The following is a 21,722-nucleotide window of genomic DNA, read 5'->3' on the forward strand; positions in this document are numbered from 1 at the left end:
TGTTAAGTGATACTATTCTTTATTCATTTCTTTCCATACCATATTTGCCACTGCCCGTATGTATGAATAGCATATTCATTACTTAGCTACTGTTTTGAAAGTAACTAGTATCACATGTAACTATTAGGACTAAAAACGTAATAACGTAACAAATTTTATCATACATCAAACTTAATTAATATAATATTATTGAGACATTGATGTATGTAACTTGGGTGGTATTAAGTAATGTTAAATGATAGTTTTTATGGTATTAAGTAACCTACTGAGGACCAATGTTAAAATATATTATTTTATTTTTTACAAATAATTTGGGTGGTATTAAGTAATGTTAAATGATAATAAAATTGAAATTAATTTTTTAAACTAACTTTATTTTATGCAATATGTAGTGGGTTAGAAAATGACTAACTCCCTAGTTAATGTACAAACATTTTACTTTACAAAAAATTACTTTAGAAACTCCTTCCATTACTTTAGAACAAATTAATGGCAAATATATTTTACAAACTCCTCCAAATATTTTAGAAACAAATTCCATTTATAAACCAATGTTACAAACTCTCTCAATTAATTTATAAAATGTATTTGTAAACATATTTTATAAACTCCCACAATTAATGTACAAAAAAATGTATATTTATAAACATAATTTTACAAACTTTCCCAATTAATTTGAAATTAAATAAATTTTGAAAACATATTTTACAAACTCCTCCAATTACCTTACAAACAAATTCCATTTATAAAGCTATTTTACGAACTCCCCCACATAATTTAGAAAATATTCCTATTTATAAACATATTTTATAAACTCCCACAATTAATTTGTTAGAATGTATATTTATAAACATAATGGCACAAACTCCCCCAATTAATTTACAAACAAATAATATTTAAAAACATACTTTACAAACTCCCCCATTTACTTTAAACACAAATTCCATTTATAAACATTTTACAAAGTACCCAAATTAATTTACAAACAAATTTTTATTTATAAACATTTTTTACAAACTCCCTTCATTACTTTAAACATATTTTACAACATGCACTAGTTAATTATAAACATATTTTACAACATGCATTGGTTAATTTATAAACAAATATTAAAATGCAACATATTGCCAACATTTTTAAATTTAATTTCAAGTATTTCATTACGCTAATAGCATTTGAATGTAACGCGTTCTTAGGATTCTTTTTGAACAGGTTGCAAATCTACTATTTCTAATGGACGAACACGAATTTGCGTTACTTCTAAATGCGTTTATAACATCCCAACGTCAGTTACTACTAATGTCAAATATGTTAAATAACGACACGAAGAGGATAACACACATCCCTCGTGACACTAGGCATAGGATTAGACAGTTAGCCTATTTCCGCATGATTCATGCCTCGGACCTAGTGTGTTGCCAGAGTACGAGAATGGATCGAAGATGTTTTGCCATTCTCTGCCACCTACTAAGGACCATTGGTGGACTAACGTCGATCGAAGTCGTCAATGTTAAGGAGATGGTAGCAATGTTCCTTCACATTCTTGCGCACGACGTGAAAAAACGTGTCATTCAACGGAAGTTCATGCGATCGGGTGAGACAATTTTCCGTCATTTTCACATGGTTTTGTTCGCCATTATTCGACTTCATGACGAGCTTTTGAAAAAATCACAACCACTGGCTAACGATTGCACAGATCAAAGATGGAGGTGGTTTGAGGTAAACATTTGTCTGCAACTTTGTACTTTCACCCCAACGACGTTTGATCTTGTCAATAATCATCATATATGCGTTGCAAAATTGCCTAGGTGCATTAGATGGAACGCACATAAAAGTCAACATTCTAGAAAGTGACCGGGTTAGGTACAAAACACGCAAGGGAGAGGTTGCCACAAATGTACTTAGGGTGTGTGACACGAAAGGTGATTTCGTTTACGTACTTGCCGGTTGGAAAGGATCAGCTGCGGACTCACACATCCTCTGTGATGCCATTTCAAGACCTAATGGCCTAAAGGTGCCCAAGGGTAACTACCAACAGCATTATACTATAAATGCAATTTTGCAATTAATAGCTGCGACATTTTAATCATACAATGTGATGACAGGCTATTACTACCTGTTCGATGTCGGGTACCCAATGCAGAGGGTTTTCTTGCACCATACAGAGGCCAACACTACCACTTGCAAGAATTGCGTGGCGCTGAAAATGCACCTTCAACTTCGAAAGAGTTCTTCAATATGAAGCATACTTCTGCTCGTAATGTAATCGAAAGAGCATTCGGTGTCTTGAAGGGTCGATGCACGATACTACGGGGAAAGCCATACTACTCTATAGAAGTCCAATGTCGCACAATACTCGCATGTTGTCTCCTCCACAACCTTATCAATAGAGACATGGCAACCTTTGATATAGTGGATGACATAGATGAGGTTGATTCCACCCACGCGACTTGTGCCATCGATGACATACATTACATAGAGACGTCCAATGAGTGGACTCAGTGGAAGGACGACCTTGCTGAAGAAATGTTTAGTGAATGGGAGTTGCGTAACCAGTAGAGCAATTAAATATTCATCGTTCATTTTCATACTTAAGTAGTGCTTGCACTGGGTCTAATTTTGTCATAGTTTTCGGAATATATTTGTCTTCAATATATTGATTACCGAACTTTTCAATGGCAAACTATTATTCAGTACGACTTGAATGTACTATGTATTTAATCGTAGGAAATTAATGAAACTAATATGTTTGCGTTTCATTTCTAGCATGGCAAGTTCATCAAGACTACCTAAGCACAATTGGACTAAAGAGGAAGAGGCAGGCCTCATCGAGTGCCTCATGGAGTTAGTAAATGTTGGTGGGTCGAGGTCCGACAACGGGACGTTTCGGCTCAGGTACCTAAATCAACTGGCGAGAATGATGGCCTTCAAGATCAATTCTAACGTCCATGCTTCAACGATCGATAACCAAATAAAATTGTTGAAGAGAATGTTTCATGCAATTGCGGAGATGCGTGGCCTAACTTGTTGTGGTTTTGGGTGGAACGATGAACAAAAATGCATCGTCGTAGAGAAAGAAGTCTTCGACAATTGGGTTAAGGTGCGTTACTAGTTATTTGTGTGATTACTATAGTATATTTCAAAAAATGGATTAACAATTTATTATTGCACTTATACAGAGTCATCCAGCGGCCAAGGGCCTCCTTAATAAGTCGTTTCCCCACTATGACGAATGGTCGTATGTGTTTGGCAAAGATCGTGCAACGGAAGGTCGGGCCGAGAGTTTTGCGGACGTGGGACAAACGATCATGCTGGGTACGAGGCATTTGCCACTGACGCTGCGCCGGATACGGACTTCCAACCTATGTACAGTGAAAGATTGAACATGTCACCTGATGAATTGATGGGAACAAGAACCGCTCGAGTAAGTGAAGGTAGGTATGTTTCGAGCGGGTCTAAGCGGATACATGGAGGACAGGCCGCAGACCGTGGGGACGTACTTCGCACTGCTATTGAGTATGGAAATGAACAACTAAACCGCATTGCTGAATGACCTACTCTACAACGTCAAGACGCAAGCCAAACACGTCAAGAGGTTGTCTGACAGTTGGAAACCATCCCTGAGCTAACATTGATGGATAGGTGTTGCTTAATGTGTATACTTATGTGTAACGTCGATGACATGAAAGCTTTCCTTGAGATTCCCGACAATATGAAGTACCCGTACTGCAGCATCATTCTTCAAAAAAAACCGATGACTATTATAACAACACTACCAATAATAACACTACCAATAATAACACTTCCTCCAAACACATATTATCATAACACTAGGATTATCATAATCCTTTTCCCCCATAACTCTTTCCCTCCCCCAAACACACCCTTAAAAGTTTCAAAAATACCTTTAAACTTTTAAAAATAAAGTTTAAAAATACCCTTTATCGTTAGTTTTAGGTGATAATCATTAAAGTTTAGTTTTAAAAATACCCTTGAACTATCGAAAAATTTCATAAATGTTCTTGAACTTAAAAAAAAAAAATAAAGATAGTGTGTTGCATGGAGAGTGTAGTGAAAGGTAGAAGGGAATGGAGAAATAGGGTTCAGTGTGTAAAAAGTGTAATAAATATTCTAGGACAATGTGAGAATAATGAAAAAATTAAAAAGCAGTATCTTAGAGAATGTCATATCTGCAAAATATAAAAAAGAGGTGACAGGCATTTAGTATTATATTACTACTTTGACACCCACTATAAATTTCCTATATACTTCCCTTCTAAAGGAAAGGCAAGGTTGCTCAAGGATGTTAAAAGTAACCTTGGTCAACCAACATTGAGGGGCCTAATTAACATGGATTCAATGAAGTTATCAAAATTCAACCAATACTGGGAAACATAACATTCAATATTGATTTTTTTTTTTTTTTTTTGTTGATTTTATGTAGAAGTACTTATATACAATCTCTATTCCTTCTCTAGCTCATTTGTAAATTACTCTTCAAGGCTAGAGCTTTTATTCTCAATCAAACTTGGATCCATTGATCTTAAACTTTAGATAAGTCTTTGGAGTTCTTGTTCTTGTACGTTAGATAAATGCTAAGGAATCTTGAGCGCTCCAAATGTCTTCAGCTTGTATTCAAACTTTTCATGCATTTAAAGAAAAGTTTAATCTTCAAGTCTTCAACTATCCTTCTAATCAGCAAAGTGTCTTTGTTGATCTTTAAAGATTCTTTAATCTTCAAGAATGTTGGAGTTTCTTTGGTCTTTGTGAGCTTTAGAGAGTTTTATAATCTTCTATAAGTATTTTAAGGGGGTGTTTAGGGCAAAGAGTGAGTTATTAAAGCCCTAGGTTATTTTAGTAGGGTTATAATAGTTTGTGTTTCAAGTGTAGATTATCTTAGTTTGGGTTATAATAGTGTGTGTTTGAGGTGTGAAGTATTTTAGCCTAAAAATTAGTACACTCCCTCTCTATACTCAACCGATAATTTATTCCTAAGTTTGATCCAAAACTCTTGTCTATCGTTAAAGACCTAAAACATAAATAGGTTTGATTCTTGAAAGTTAGAAAAAATAGAGTTGAGAGGATTAATTTCAAAAATATTATCCGAGACATATATCATCAAAATTCAAGAGACCTCAAATTTGATATTGTTGTCCTAAATTGAAAGTTGTTCTTCACTGCTATTATGCAAAAACACTTTGAAAACACTTCTTTACTTTCAAATAAACTTTTTTCCTTCAAATCAGAATAATAAGAGATGTCTCTTATAACTTCATCATTTCAAACAGAAGAAAAAAAGCCTATATTCAGTGACATATCAACATTCCCCCGTACATTACTAGATGAAGAAGACGTGCCCAAATAATCAACACTTACATGGGCAACTAATGAATGTCTACTAGTTGCATCTTTAACAAAAGCTAAATACCAAGCAACATCATTGTCCTTCTTTATCAGCACTACAGTTTGAACATTATTTTTACCAAAATCAAGTAAAACAGATAATTCTACTGAGTCGTCTAATTCAAGTTATTTACATGTTAAAGCAACCAAAGAATTAAAGCTGACTCGTATATCTACCAAAATTCCAGACACTGAGTAATTTTCATAAACATTACGGCCATTCCATTGTCCTCCATAAAAAACAACAATAGGAATAGACATTTTAATCTGGGAAAAAAGAAAATATAATTAAGTATTTAGATGTAATAAGAGAATATTAAACAATCGTGCAAAGAAGTTAATAAATACTAAACGATTGTTTAACACAAATACACGATCATATATAATAAATTAAACGATCGTTTAAAGACACTTATCGTTTAAACCATCGTATCCAATTTGATACACGATCATTTAAACCATCGTATTGAATTTGATACACGATTGTTTTAAGATGCTAATCGTTTAAACAATCGTATTGAATTTGATATAAAATCGTTTAAAGATACAGATCATACAAAATATTGAAAATTTTCGTGTTCATAAAGATGAACGATCGTGTTTATATAACAAAATGATCGTCTGTATATTATTAAACGATCATGTTGATAGAGGTAAACGATCAAGTAATTCAATGAATATTATCCTAAAAAACTTCAAACTATCGATCTACATAATGATATACAAATTTTATAGTGATTCTTAAAAGTTCAACACGAAAAAAAAAACCTTATATTCTTACAAACAACAAAAAACTCAAACGAGATTCATACTGAAATATAAGTTCTTAAATCAACGTAAACAGTGATCAAAACCTTCAACAATCTTCATAACCAAATACAGGATATCGTATAGTAATACCTATATATGTTAAACATTCTATCTTCATGCCGAAATATATAATGTTGAACGAAATTTTATCATCAACTAAATAGTTCAAAGAAAAACGATATTTAGAATACTCACCGAAACCAAAATAACTGAGATGATATTAACAGAGCAATATACATGATCTTGATTGTCCAAGATGACAAGAAGAGAAACGATGTTTTCGAATATGATGGATATCAGAGTGAATGTTGTCAAAAATTACGAAAAATAACTCGAAATAGCTCGAATGATCAAAATGAAAGATATATAAAAGACGAGATGAATAATTCAGAAATGACGTTCGTGAAAAAATCAGGAAGAAGAAGAAAATCATATTTGAAAGATTGTTATAAAAGATTAAGGGCAAATAAGAAATTCTAAAAAAATAATTTGTTTTAATGGACTTGTTATACGGACCGTAAATAGTTTACAGTTTTGTTACATTTATGTAAGTTTCCCTAGTATTTGTATAATAAGATTTACAAACATGATTATTAAAATAAAATTTCCCTGTGTTTTTATATTTTAAAGTCACACATATTTCTTTTTTCATTTATTTTTTACACTCTTTTTTTTTAATTCTTTTTAGATTTAAAACGGTGACTTTTTTTAAATTAACAACGAGATGTTACATTAGCTGTCTAATTTCACATTAAAGAATAAATTTATTTATGTTTTACAAAATATAAACATCAACTAAATGTTTATAAATGTAATTTTTCAAACATTTTGTATTTTTAAAAAACATTCGTTTTTGAGTAATTCCACTCAAGTCAAACAGTTTTCACATAATTTCTTCCTTAACTATGATGCCTCCAAGTTAACCAAGTAAAAATGTTTGTCTATAAAGTTTTTCTATAAAGGTTAATTAATTAAAAGATATATATATATATATATATATATATATATAGGCCTTGAAAAAAGAAAAAACTTTCACAAATAAAAATTCGATTATAAAATTATTCAACATGACCATATGTATCTATCTAATTATTTTCGATTCTTTTTTGAAATGATATTTTGGGCCGCGAACAAACTTTACAATAGGGTCAAGTTGTTGGAAAAACAAACATTGATCATCATTGTTGTACTGTGTCAAACCACTTCTTTGAAAGCAAAATTCAACGCGACCTCGGTGCTAATTCGCATATGTCGAGTTGCTCCCCAAGGTTTACACAACTTCCAAACTCTCAAATGTGCACTCGTCAGAGTTAGGAATGGAATCAAAAGAAAAACGCTCAGAGAAAGAAAATTAGGGTTTTGTTTTATCGAAAAAGAAAGGGATCACCCAATACTTTTCTTTAAACATATATATATATATATATATATATATAAAGAATTATGGTTTTTGTGTTATAAAATATATTAAATAATAATAATTATTAATTTCCAACTCTTATAAAATAGTACAATGATAGTCATTCCCAACACAAGTCTCTATCGATTTAAAGGAAATTAAAGTCATACCAACTTCTAAAGTTATTGCACTTAATTAGGAAATATAACAAAAACTAAAAATTTCATGATTAAGCCAAATTAAAATATAATGTTTTGTTAGAAAATGTAGTTGATCTTTTCTACAAGCAAAAGCACTTTTAGAGAGTTAGTCACTTTTAACCTTGCATGACATGAATAGTGGCAGTAATAGGTGACAACACTCGTGATGTCGGCGACGGCAATTCTGTGATCATAGGTTGATTCAACGAACAACATCAATTGATGAAATGACTTACCCACGATGGTCGGTAGCATCGTTAATTAGTGAGCAATGGTTGACGACATGTCTTGGTTGGTGGTTTAGTTTGTAGGTTGGAGTCAATGGGTCTCACGCAAAGAAGAAAAAAATGGGGGCTTGCATGCACCACTCTTGGGTTTGACAAGTTAAAGACAATTGTTTTTTCTCAAACAATTACATCTAACCCAAACTTATTTATAAATGCTTCTCCAAGGTAAAGGATACGTTTGGAATGGGTTTTTTAAAAAAAAGTTGTATTTGAGAAATGGATTTTCTTTTAAATCTTTTTTAAAACTCTTAAAACTAAAACATGTGTTTGGTAACTTTTTTTTTTTCAAGAAAAGCTTTTTAGGTAAAAGATTGTTTGATTTGTTATATACTAAAAATATTTTTATTAATTTTAAATTAAAAGTTAAAAAATTATATATGGTGATTATTTTCATTCCTAGTAATAGTGTTTGATCGTTGAGAATCATTAGTGCTATGACTAACTTATAACGACCCAACTTTTCAAACTAAGCTGAGGTCATTACTTTACTACTAAGACACTTCATCAAAACATAAAAATTCATAAAACCTATTTAAAATCATCAAACATCCAAAAATAAAGAAAATTGTCTTCGGTCCCTATTTCAAACAATTTCAAAGGTTCATGACATCGTCCATGAAATCATCAAAAACAAATAGATCATGTCCTAAACTTGACTCATTTTCAATCCTCAAAACAAAAATAAGTAAAACATGAAGCAGAAGCATTAAAAGAAAGACGTTCCTATAGGGCATTTACGAATCCTTCTTGTCTCTCATCGGTCTACCTCTCGCATTACCTTTCTCCTGAAAAAGTTAAACATAAAAGGGTGAGTATAAATTATACCCAGTAAGAGACCCACTATTGATTCTACTAGGGGTAATAACGGTTAGCTTCTTATTAGGGGGTACCCTGCAACATAACAGTCTAGTTATCTCGTAGGATACACATATCAGTCTAGTGATTCCGTCGAATACACATATCAGTCTATTGATCACGTCGGATACACATATCACTCTAGTAATCATAGGATACACATATCAGTCTAGTGATCCCGTCGGATACATATCTCAATCTAGTGATTTCGAAGGATACACAACATGTGGTGATCCCGTAGGACGCCGTGCCTACAAGGTATACCACCCCATAGATAAAAGTTAACAATTACCCCTCATTCCATTCTAAACAGTCCATGACAATCGTATCAAAACACATTTTAAACTAACAATTCAGTCTCTACGCACAACCAGTCAACAGTATTGTCCATCAATATATGTAACTAAACTATACATCACAGTTACACCATCTACTTCCAATCCATGGAACAAACCATCAATATGTAAGTACACTTGACAGTCAATTCATCTACGTTCAGTCAATATCATAACCCAACACTATCCAAACTACACATAACAGTCAAATCAAATGCATCTAGTCAACAAACACAACCCAACAATATCCAAACTACACATGACTGTCAAACCATCATCATCTATATTTAGTCTACAGCACAACCTATCAATATGTCTAAGTTATATATAACAGTCAAGTCGTCTATACTCAATCAAAAGTGTAAACTAACAATGTTTTCTATCTGTACATAACAGTCGAACCAGTGCATTCATTATTTTATACTTTCATATCAGTCAAGATGTTTCAATTCTAAATTGAGTCCAGTAGTAGAAATCCATTGCCTTACGCTTAGCTAAGATTCTTGCTTAAATCAAAGTCCAATGAACCAACCTAAATATAAACATAAGGGGTTCAAACACTATATCAAGTAAAGTCACCCAACCAAAACATTCAATTGCAAATTCTACAACATACCCAAGTAAAGGGAGAATCGAACTCCAAGTCAAGCTTGTTGGAAACTTTAGCATCTCGGGCGCCAACACCTTGAAGGATTTAATAGTAACTCCAAATTAACTAATCCAACGTTTACACTTAGAATGGTTATGAGAAGCTACAAAATTCACAAATTAACCCTTACCCAACACTTACAGTGGTCCACAGCATGAGGAGGGTAGCAGTGCACGAACTGAACCAACAATGGTGTGCCAAGGCGGTAACAAACGACTGCAAGAGAAACAAATGGTGGCTCGAATTGGTAGGGCATGTTGTGCGAACAAGCCTGAAGCCGATGAATAATGCGAACGATTTAGATTGAGGGATGGGCTCAGCTGAAAAAGGAGGCACCATCAATGGGGAAGGATGGTTCACACCCACAGGCGTCTGGGCTTTACAAATTAAGAAACGCACCGACGGTCGAAGCTTTGCAAACAAAGATCGATCAAAGAGGACACGGTCCACTCGCTTCATATTTGGACGTTGCGACACGGAGGAGATAACTGACGGAAAGGGAACGGCTCGAGATGTAGTGGCTTGGGCTAACAACGAACAGGGGCTTGACAAAGAACTGAAGTGACAGCGGCAGCTTCAAGGAACGAAGAAGAGGCGAGATGGAGGCGGGTCAATGGTGAAGAAGAAGAAGAGGAAGGAGGCACGCGTGGGGGCTCTTTGAAAAGAAATTATATAATAATAAGGGGTCTTTTAAAAAATATAACAAAGCGGCAAAATATTTATAATGTATAGAATAATTCTAAAAACGAAAAAAGCCCACAGGCTCGCCATGGAAAATACCAAAAATGTTCCATCAATAATGCGCGTAATATATTTGGTAACACTCGTAATATATTTTGTACACGATCGTTTAGATTTGGCTATTGTTTGGTACACGATCGTTTAGATTTATTTTTCAATTCTATCGTGGTTGCACGATCATTTAATTAATTGGGTTACACGATCGTTTAGATTTGGCTACCCCAAATCTAAACATTTTTTTTTTCAAAATTTGGTACACGATGTTTAGATTTGGCTAAACGATTTTTTTCAAGATTCTTTATACACAATCTTTTAGCTTTGGTTACCCTAACCTAGATGGCTAAATGATTTTTTTTAAGATTCTTTATACACCATCTTTTAGACATGGTTACCCTAATCTAAACAACGTAAAAAAAGAAGAAGAAGAAGAAAGACGATGCACGCAGTGAACGAAAAAAAAAAAAAAGAAAAAAGAAGAAAGACATGCATGCAATGAAAAAAAAAAGAGAAAAACAAGAAAGATGATAGAAAGAAATCAGATTTGGTTACCCAAATTTAAACAACGTAAAAAAAGAAGAGAAAAAGAAGAAAGATGGAAGAAATCGCATCTAAAAAAAGAAGAGTAAAGGAGGAAGACGATAAAAAAATCGCAGGGAGGAGAAAAAGATGGAAGAACAAATCTGAAATATTTAAAAAATAGCTAACTTTATGGGTTTTATTACACGAGCCGTAAATATTTTAATAGTTTGTTATATTTATGAAAGTTTCCGTAATAAGAAATATATAATTATATTATTAAATATTATATTATCTTATATTATTATAAACCTATTTTCCTTTATTTCTCATCAAACTCAATTAACATAACACCCAATGACATTAGAATCTTGATAACATAAGAGGATTATGTTGAAAAAATAACCTCAAAATCTTGGGGAGTTACATACCTTGAGTGGAAAGATTGTGGTATGATTTGGAGAAGTCATATAGACAATATAAATATATCTTCACACTCTCACCTATATACTTAAAAACATCACCCTCATAAACGTAACATTGGAAAAACAATAATTCAAGTGCTTTAACTTGTACGGAGGATCAATGATCAAGCGAATTACCCCAATACTTATAAACTTCCTTTTCATATTCATAGTCATCATACTGAGAGTAAAGTAGGTGTTGTTGCTCCATTTGTTCAAAGCAAACTAAATTTTTATTAATCTTATAACCAACAATAGAAGTCATATATGAAGATTTACTTATATTTGTGGTGGTTTCATAGAAGCCTTTCAAAAACTTAATAAACACACTTATAGTCAACCAATCAAATACACTTAATTGGGTGCCCCAATCTATTATTTCCACAATCATCGTCCTGGAAATAATCAATAAAATCCAATTCCTCTTTCTCTTCCTCTAAAATTCTAAAAGCTTTCTCAAAATTGAATTGCATGTTCAAGCATTAAATATGTAGAATGTCACATAGTTGCTAGATATAAATAAACAAGAGCCTTGTGCTGGATTTTTTCTTATTTCACATGAGCTTTAAATTTTCTCATTCTCTTAGGTGATAATTGTACATATTTCACAGCATTACGAACACTAACAGTAGAATTATACATATTTTTCAATCCATAATTTACAATAACATTAATTATATAAGCACAACACCTCATATGAAATAGTTCTCCATCTAAAGCAATAATAGATTTCCAACTTTTGAGTCTTCTCTTAACATAAGAAATAGCCCATTGTTGGAACTTGCATTATTAGCAATGATAGTAAAAATTTTGTTAATCCCCCACTCCAACAAACTACGTTCAATCATCTTCCCAATAGTCTCCCCTTATGTTTAGCAACCTAACAAAAACTCAAAATCTTTTTATGTAAAATCCATTTAAAATCAAAATAATGTGTCGTGACTATCATGTAGTTTACATTTTGTAACAAAGTCCAAGTGTCCTTTGTAAGACAAGTTCTTTGAGAGCTTTTAACCGGAAATGGTTTCAATTTTTTCTTCACTTCAAAATAAAGTTGATATATATCACTAGCAATTGTTACTCTCAATGGACCATCAAACCTAGGACACACAATACTATAAAAGTGTCTAAAACCCTCAGTCTCAAAAAATTTGAATGATAACTCATTCATAATTATCATCTTAGCAAATGCTAATCTACATGCCGGTTGGCTAAATAATGTAGTCACAAAATTACTAGTATTGGTTTCCTTTCCATCAATTGTAAGTATAAGAGTTAAGGTAGTTTGTCCTTTATCTTCTTCTCCGTATGAGTACCCTTTACATTTATTTCTTAAATGCTTTCATAAAGTATTAGTTTCCCAACTTCCGCACCCGTAAAACTTACCATAATAGTTACACTTGCACCTAGCTCCATCGTTAGCACTCACTTCCACTTTTGTAAAATATCCCACACATAAGAACTTGGTTTATTATATCTATTTTCTTTGGGACCTGGGAGGTAGAGATGGTATATGTTTAAGAGTTTTGCTTGTACTAAAAGGGGGAGGAGGAGACATTTTATTATTACCAATAGAACTCACCTTCCTACTACTCATATCCATCAACAAAATAAAGGAAACTAATAAACACTTAAATTTTTTAAATTAAAATCAGCAAATGACATACAATTCTTCATCCAATATTCAAATTATTAAACGTGCCAAAAGCTAAACATCCAACCCACTTACTTAACCATCCAAAATTTATAACACACAACATCTAATTAAACACATCAACATTCAAATGAATTAAAATCAACATCTAATTAAACGTTTTCATACCTCAATGAATGTTTTTTATTATGTTTTTATTATTATTTTAGAGAAAAAAAGCAAAAAAAATATATGAAAATATTATATTTTTTAGGGGTATTGATAGTAATTTTAGGGATAAAAATCAAGTACTGTATAATAACATTTTAAAAAATTGTAAATATAACAAACTTCTATCACTAGTAGATAGACTGGTCTATCAATGATATACCATCAATGATATGAGGGTCTATTGATAGAAATCTTATCATTCATAGACTTTACTATATTTGCAAAAAAAATTTAAAAATTGTTATATATTAATATTTTGATTCTGATTTCTCTATTTGCAATTGTTCCTTTTTTCTACAACAACTTCGAAGTCAAACTCACTTTACCATTGCCCTTTTAGGCTATGTTTACCTCAGACTTGTTACGTCCTGAGTTTAGGAGGGGGACATGAATAGATCATTATCACATCTGAATGAGAGTGATTCTAAAGACATGAAAGTAAGGTTAAGAAATACGTAAAAGAATTAAAATGTAAACACCTACCAATAAGGTGCACCTTCCTTTTTGGTGCCTTAATCATAGGAACTCCAAAACTAAGCGTGCTTAGCACGAAACAATTCTATATAGTGACCTCTTGGAAATTTTCCTATGATGCATGTTAGTGAGAAAAAGTCATGCTGAAAGGACTAGTGTTGGTTTGTGGAGACAACTATCACTCTGATAAGCTTTTTAGACAATTAGTAAGAATGATGATGTCAAGTTGCAGGGGAATGTCGGAGATCTGAATTTCGAATCCTTGGTCCAAGCCCTGGGCCTGGGTGTAACGTCCCAAAAATTAATATAATTTTGGAGTTAATTGTCTTAATTTTGGTTAATTAGATTTAATTTATTGGGCGTTATTTTGAATTTATTTAATGAGAATTATTTGATTTTTGTGGGAATTGAAATTAATTAAATATTTTTTGGATGAATATTTAATTAATTAGAGGTTTTGGCATGTGGTGTTTGTTGAGTTTTTAATTAAATGGTAGGTTAAGAGGATTAAGTAAAGTTGTAGATTTTTAGTATCATTGAAGTTGAATTAAATTAAATAACTATGTATGTTATTTAATTAAATTGTAGAGTAGAAAGTTTGTTCGAGATTTGATAATTATATGTATATGTGGAAATATATATATATATAATTATTATGTTAGAGGAAAAGATAATTATATTTGTTGAAATATAATTATTTAAGGAATATATAATATGTATTTTGGAGAAAAGATATTTTTTTAAGAGAGAAAAAGGAAAATAATTATATTTTGGGAAAATATAATTATTTGTAAAAGGATAATTATTTTGGAAAAAAATAAATAATAATTAATTATTGTGAAAGATAATTAATTATTTTGAAAAAAGATAAATAATAATTAATTATGTGGAAGATAATTAATTACTTTGGAGAAAGATAAATAATAATTAATTATTGTAGAAGACAATTAATTACTTTGGAGAAAAATAAATAATAATTAATTGTGGAAGATAATTAATTATTTTGGAGAAAAATAAATAATAATTAATTATTGTGGAAGATAATTAATTATTTTAGATAAAGATAAATAAAAATTAATTATTGTGGAAGATAATTAAAATTTCTTGCAGAAAGATAAATCCTGATTCTGGAGACAAGTTGTTATGATTGGGTAAATAAGAAAAGAGAAGAAATTGTATTTATTTAAAAAAAATTGATAATTATATATTGAAATATAATTATTGTGAAAAATGAATATAACATCTTTCTTTAAGAAGTTTTTATTAATTAGGTTAAATTATTTGGGTGTTATATTAAGGATTGGAGCTAGAATATAAAGAGTTGGGTCGTTACAGTATCATAAAATACATACCTGACGAGTGACAGATAAGGATCTGTGGCATGTCATATGGGGACTCAGTTTTGCTTCCACGTCTATGCTAATGACTGGTAGTATGTTGATGATGATGACCGGTATTCTGTTTATGACTAGTAGTATGTTGATGATGACGACTGCGTTTTGTTAAGAATGATATGATCGATACTTACGTCATGTTATAATGATGTTATATTATGTACATGTTATGGATAGGATGTACTGTTAACCTTATCTATTAGAATCGTACCCACATGGGTGTCCCTCGAGATCACCAATTTATCTAAATTAAACTTTATTTATTTGTTTATATATATATATAGACACATGCGTACATAGTCGTATATAAATGACAAAGAAAAAGAACATATGGCAAGAAAATAAAGCAAAACTAACCTTCGTGAAAATACCATCTCCATTTGGAACATTCTGAAACATGTCTCCTCCCACATGTTCACATGTTCTACCCCTGCCAAAACCACCATTCAAAATTTCCCTTCTTAACACTTTCAAACTTTATCTTTCAATATTATCTAACTAACTCAAAGTTAATTTTTATCGAAATTAGTTAAATAATAATCATCATCACATAGTCAAATATAACATGTGAAATAGGATAAGATCAGTATGTATATATATATATATATATATATATATATACATACACTCCAAAACAATCCTATGTAGATCAATATTCACATGTTATTAAATTTAACTTGATCACTCAAGAGATTTTTTTGGATCAACTTTAATATCTATGAGATGATTATATATAGCAACATCAAAAACTTTTAAAAGTATAGAAACTAGATGTATAATAATTTTAAAAATTTTGTCGTCTAAAATAATTAATAAAAAGATGAATACATGTTTTTGATAAAATCTATTTTAATATTAGAATAATTTAAAATAATTAACAACAAGATCATGATTAATTTGATAAAAGCCTTGTTGCATCCCTTGTTACAAACTTTTGAAAAGTAAACTAAAAACCAATTGATACAAAATCTTGTTGTCTATTATAAAATATATCATTCAATTTTTAAACATTTTTAAAGAAAGTTATTGTAAGTGGATAAAATATTAAAAAAAAATTTACAAAAAATATAGCAACATTTTAGATTCTAGAAACTATTTTTATAGCGATAGGTTTAAGATTTTTTTATATTTTATAAATATTTTGGTTTATGTTGTTATATCTAAAATTACTAATTTTTAAATAGCTCTGAAAATATAAAAAAAAAAAGTTTTAAGTTTCCCATGTATGCATATTTAAATTTTATAATTTAGTTTTATGGTGGGGAATTGCAAAAGAGAACACATTGTGGAATGCAAAGTGAAAACAAAAACAATTGTACATAGGGCGAGCCTTCCAATACATAGATCTCAAAAAGTTATATAAAAGAGGAAAAGGAAAAACAAATTCAATCAGCATCTAAGCAAAGTTAAAATTTGGACCATTAGGCTCACGTTTTGTAATTGTTTAGTTTTTATTTTTCATTTTTGAAAATTAATTTTATAGGTGTTACTTCCATCTTGAACGTTTTACTTTCTTTATCTACTTTTTGTAAATAGTTTAAAAAAACTAAGCTAAATTTTGAAAACTAAAAAAAAATATTTTTTTTTGTTTTTGAAATTTATCTAAGAATTCAACCCTTTTATTTAAGAAATATATAAATTATTGTAAAAGAAGAAGAAAAAAATGGGTTTAAGTTTTTAATTAAAAGAAAACAAATATGCAAGACTTTAGTTTTCAGATCAATCAAAGTGGTAATATTTTAAAATTTTTGTAATGACCCAACTCTTTATGCTAAGCCAAGATCATTACTACTTAAAGGAAAATAAAAACTTTCTAAAAAAAATGGAAGATAAAACTATCTTTTATTGAAAACCTCAAATATACAGTAAAAAATCATAAATAAATAAATAATGTAGAAATAAATCTAAAATAAATTTCTAATTCAGACTCTATCTACTTTTTAAGGAAATAGTCAAAGAATACAAAACAATACTGAAAACATCACTGTAAAGTAAAATCGGAAGCAAAAAGTTTTCCTATAGCACGTTATGGTCATTTATTGTCATTCGCTAGCTTTCTTCTACCCTTACCTCTACCAAAGGACGGCTCGCTGACCAGGAACTCGGCTCACTCGTCTCCACGTGCGGCTCGAGTTACGCGACTTGGATCTAAGATTGGAAGCGGCTCGAGTGACTTGACGAAGACCCGAACAGCAGCTGACGACTTGACTTACAATTAACGGCTAGCTAGCATTCGGCTTTAACGTTTGGTTGCGCGACGAAGAACTGGCTCGATCGACAGCATTGCTGCACGACTGAAGGATGCGACGGAAGACGATCGAAGAAAGAAACCGATGGGCGGCGGAGGTTGACGAAAACACAAACGCAGCAAACGGAGGTGGGGGCGGTGACGACGGTGGCGGCTAAGGTTTGTGAAAGTGCAATAGGATTTCTTTTGTGTTGAGGAAGAAGATGATGAATAGTATCACACTTCACGAGGTCATATTTAAAGAAAAATAATAATAGTTATATTATTATTATTCTTTTTTTTTCTTATTCTATCCCCAAAAATAAATCTCATAATCTCTCCTCATTTATTATCCAATCACACCAAAAATTTTATTCTTTCCTCATTAAATCTTCCTATCACATCATAACTTTTATCTTCTTTTTTCTCTTCTCCTCATAACAATATCAAATTTTCTTAATTAATTATATTATTCCCATAATGTAATTATTCTTATCTTCACTAATCAAATTAATTATACATCCACATATATAATTCTTCAAATGTAACGACTCAACTCTTTATACTAAGTTGAGGCCATTACTCAAAAAACTAATAACAAAAGCACTTTCTTGAAAAGAGTGAAACTATTACTTTAAAGATAAATAACAATTTTGACAATTTCTTAAAAAGAGGAAGATTAAATTTTTATTATAAACAGAATACTGAAACATTGACACACAGACGCGAAATTAAAACTGAGTCCCCATATGGCATGTCACGGATCCTTCTCTGTCGCTCGCCAGCTTTCCTCTACCTTTACCTTTGCGTGAAATATTAAACATACAAAAAGTGAGTATAAACATATACTTAGTAAAGGATTCACCACTAGTACCTTTAACTTTTCATTAGGATCCTGTAAAGAAGTATTTAATGCATTAATAATAATAAATTATTATTATTATTATCTTTTCTTTTCCCCTAATTCTTTTCCCCAAAAAACAATCTCATACTCTCTCTCTCTCTCTTCATTAAAAACTCACCAAATCCCCCTTTTTAAATCAAACCTTCCTCTCTCTCCAATCAAATCACCTTTAACTAACCAAATAAAATATTTATCCTTACAAAATTATATCATTTACATAATATCATAATTTCAGTCTCCAAAAAATCAAATAAGACCCAAAAAATTATTAAGTTTTCAAAATTAAACTTAGAATACTTAAACTTAAAATTACTTACTTTGGGGCATTACCTTAAGTTTTCGATTTAGGTTTTTAATGTTTTCTCTCCCCCCCCCCCCCTCCCCTAGTAGCGATTAAGGGCCAAGCATTGGTCGAACTCTCGTCATCACTTGTAGATCTCCAATATTGTTTTCTATGCATATAGATTTTTTTTTTTTATTAATATCTTGGGGAGGTTAAATGTAGAAAGAGAGCGCTAAGGACTTGTGTTTTGAGAAATCTTTTGGTGTGTGTAATCTTTTGTATGTGATATCTAGTTGAATATTAATCCTACCTGAAACTCTGAAATTGTCCGGATACGTGTGTGGTGAGGCACACTTGAAGTGTTGTGGATTCTGAAGTTGCATTTACATATATAGAAGTGTAAAATTTCTCCCTTTTACAGGTTTGGCTAACCATGTTTTAGGGGAGGTGTTGCCGAAATTTTTATTTAGTTTTTTTAAAAAAATATTTTATCAATCTTACGTTTGAAAATGATTATTTTAAAAAATATACTCAAACAATGATCTAAGTTAGAGGGAAAAACTTAGATCGAGGTGTGACACTATTAAAACTTTATATGCTGATAATTTAAATATAATTAGAACTTTTGAAGAGCTTTCAAAAGCATTAGAATATCTTAAGAAAAAATTTGAGATGAAAGATCTCGAAAAAACAAAATTTCGCCTTGGTTTACAAATTGAACATCTACCAGTTGGGATATTTATTCGTCAATCAACTTATACAAAAAAAAAAAGTTTTGAAAAGATTTTATATGAATAAAGCACATCCATTTAACATCTCAATATATGCAAGTTCGTTCACTAGATGAGAAGAAAAATATATTTCAATCTCGAGATAATGATGAAAAACTCTTTGGTCTAGAAGTACCATATCTTAGTGCAATTAGTGCACTTATATATCTTGCTAATAATACAAGACGAGATATTGCATTTTCAATAAACTTGTTAGCTAGATATATTTTCTCTCCAACAAAAAGGCATTGAAATGAAATTAAACATATACTTTGTTATCTTCGAGTAACAATTGATATGAGATTATTTTATTCAAATAAACCAAATTTTAACCTAGTTAGTTTTGCAGATTTTGAATATTTGTCTGATCCACAAAAAGCTAGATCCCAGACAGGTTATCTATTCACATATGGAGAAACTGTTATATCCTGGCAATCAGTGAAACAAACCATAACAGCCATCACCTCAAATCATGTCTTGCTATTCATGAGGCTAGCTGAGAATGTATATGGTTAAGATCGATGACTGAACACATTTAGAAATCATGTGGTTTGTCTTCTAGTAAACTCCTTCCAACAACACTATACGAAGACAACACGACATGTATAGCTCAAATAAAAGGAGGTTATATTAAAGGTGATAAAACAAAGCACATCTCACCAAATTTTATCTATACTCATGATCTTGAAAAAAATGGCGACATCACACTACAACAAATTTGTTCAAAGGATAATCTAGCAGACTTATTTACAAAATCACTACCTACCACAACCTTTGAAAAATTGGTACACAACACTGGAATGCAATAACTCAAAGAACTTAAATGATGTGTCCATGAGGGGGAGTAAATTTTATTTTTGTAAATATATATGAAATATGTACTCGTTTTCATTCACTAGAATTTTTTTTCCCATTAGGTTTTTCCCTACTATTAATATAAAAAAATATTTATTAGTAAGCTTAGTGGCCATAGCCACATGTCAACTCATTAGTCATCCAACATATGTGTCATGTGTCTATCAAATACTCAATCTTAGTGGTCATGTAATCCACCTCATACTTGTCAAATTGCCTATAAATAGTGGCTTTTGGGGGAGTTGTAAGACATACCAAGATTGGAGAATTTTCCAAAGAAATGGGAGATAGTGAAGATTTTTTAGATTTTCTATTTTTCTTAATTTCTTATTTATTTATTTATTTATTTGTTTATTATTTATATCATATATTATATATATTATTTTATTATTTTATATTATTTTAATATTATATTTTCTAAATTTTCGTATTTCGATTGTAACTCATTTTTACAATAAATATTATATTTTTTAGGAATATTGATATTAATTTTAGGAATAATTATCAAGTACATATAATAACATTTTAAAAAATTGTAAATATAACAAACTTTTATCACCTGTAGATAGACCACATATGAGGGTCTATCAGCAATAGAGTCTATCGCTCATAGACTTTGTTATATTTTCAAGTTTTTTAAAATATTGTTATATATACTAATATTTTGATTATGATTGTTATATTTGCAATTGTTTCTTTTTTCTATAACAACTTCAAAGTTTCAAACTCACTTTACCATTACTCTCTTAGGTCATGTATATCTCAATCTATAATGGGAAAAAAAATTAATGGTTATTTGAAAAGTATGTCTCATGTGACTACATTTGGTGTTGTTTATGTTGTTTTGCATTTATACTGACACGTGGGGTCCATGTCTAAATTCGTAAACAAAAGTTGTAGTTTGATTAAAGAGCATAGGGTGATCAATCTGATTGTATCCAAACATTATGTCGTACCAATATCGTTATGGTTTGGGTTTGTGTTATGGTTACCATTATTGTTATACTTTTAGAGAAAAAGTCGGCTACGAATACATTAAGAACATACAAATTTTAGAATTTTCAAAATTTTCATCATTCAAATCACATAGTTCCATATCAAATTAATTAGCATCTCTCTCGAATACATATTGATTGAACTCACTAAATCGAAACACATCCAAACATAATTTATTTCCTCTACCAAAAATAAACCCTTGTTCTCCCTCCAACATAAATAGACCCTCAACTATTCATATCTCCCGATAAAATAATATTCGCCGATCACACAACAAAAAGCATTAGAAAAACAATAGA

General features: G+C 30.8%; 1 long non-coding RNA gene across 1 annotated transcript; it reads right to left on the minus strand.

Annotated features, from left to right (window-relative positions):
- Positions 1-15,287: 15,287 nt before the first annotated feature.
- On the minus strand, positions 15,288-17,810 carry LOC127149978 (uncharacterized). The gene is made up of 3 exons (XR_007821898.1): positions 17,459-17,810; positions 15,746-15,818; positions 15,288-15,486 (listed from the first exon to the last, which is right to left on the minus strand). It is a non-coding gene; the product is annotated as an uncharacterized LOC127149978 (long non-coding RNA).
- Between the last annotated feature and the right edge of the window lie 3,912 nt (positions 17,811-21,722).

Source organism: Cucumis melo, chromosome 6 (genome assembly GCF_025177605.1).
Source record: "Cucumis melo cultivar AY chromosome 6, USDA_Cmelo_AY_1.0, whole genome shotgun sequence".
NCBI lineage: Eukaryota > Viridiplantae > Streptophyta > Magnoliopsida > Cucurbitales > Cucurbitaceae > Cucumis > Cucumis melo.